Raw genomic sequence first — 880 nt, 5'->3', positions numbered from 1 at the left:
GGTGGTGGCTGGAGATCTCCCACTATTACAATGGATCTCCAGGTGACAAAGATCGGCTCACCTGGAGAAAATGGCTGTTTTGGAAGATGGACTCTATGGCATTATGCCCCCTTGACGTCCCTCCCCTCCCCAAACCTCCTCAGGCTCCACCCCAAACAAATCCAGATATTTCCCAGCCCCGAGTTGGCAAGCTTAGCAGCAGGCCCAAAGCCTTAAGTTCGAGAACTCAGCAGGGATTTGAACCTGGGTCTCCCTGGCTCTGGTTTTAATGCTTTAACCGTGACACCGCTCTGGGCTGCAACAGAGGCCTTTCTTATGTTCACTTTCCACCATAGGTGCACATCTTCTGCCTTCACGAGACGCATCCCAACACAGAAGCGCTCCCTTTCCCGAGTACAGTGACCCGCGTGAACGGGAACCTTCCGCGCACAAGGCAGGCGCCGTCCCAATGAGCCCTGGCCCTTCTGACTGGGAAGACGCCGCAGCCCATCGGCCTGTGTGGCGGGAGAACACATGAACCCATGATCACATGAAGCTGCCTTCTACTGAACCAGACCCTCGGTCCATCCAAGTCAGTATTGTCTACTCAGACCGGCAGCGGCTCTCCAGGGTCTCAGGCAGCGGCTCTCCAGGGTCTTTCATATCACCTCCTTGCCTAGTCCCTTTAACTGGAGATGCTGGGGATTGAACCTGGGACCTTCTGCATGCCAAGCAGAGGCTGTACCACTGAGCCACGACCCCTCTCCATGGCTCTCCAGGGTCTCAGATAGAGGTCTTTCCCATCACCTACTTGCCTGGTCCCTTGAACTGGAGATGCCGGGGATTGAACCCGGGACCTTCTGCATGCCAAGCAGATGCTCTACCACTGAGCCACAGCCCC

General features: G+C 56.2%; 1 non-coding gene across 1 annotated transcript; it reads right to left on the bottom strand.

The window, feature by feature from the left end:
• Positions 1-808: 808 nt before the first annotated feature.
• On the bottom strand, positions 809-880 carry TRNAA-GGC (transfer RNA alanine (anticodon GGC)). Its single transcript has one exon. It is a non-coding gene; the product is annotated as a tRNA-Ala (tRNA).

The sequence above is a fragment of the Euleptes europaea genome, chromosome 2 (genome assembly GCF_029931775.1).
Source record: "Euleptes europaea isolate rEulEur1 chromosome 2, rEulEur1.hap1, whole genome shotgun sequence".
NCBI lineage: Eukaryota > Metazoa > Chordata > Lepidosauria > Squamata > Sphaerodactylidae > Euleptes > Euleptes europaea.
Note: the sequence above shows the minus strand (reverse complement) of the source record. Positions and strands in the feature narration are given on the sequence as shown.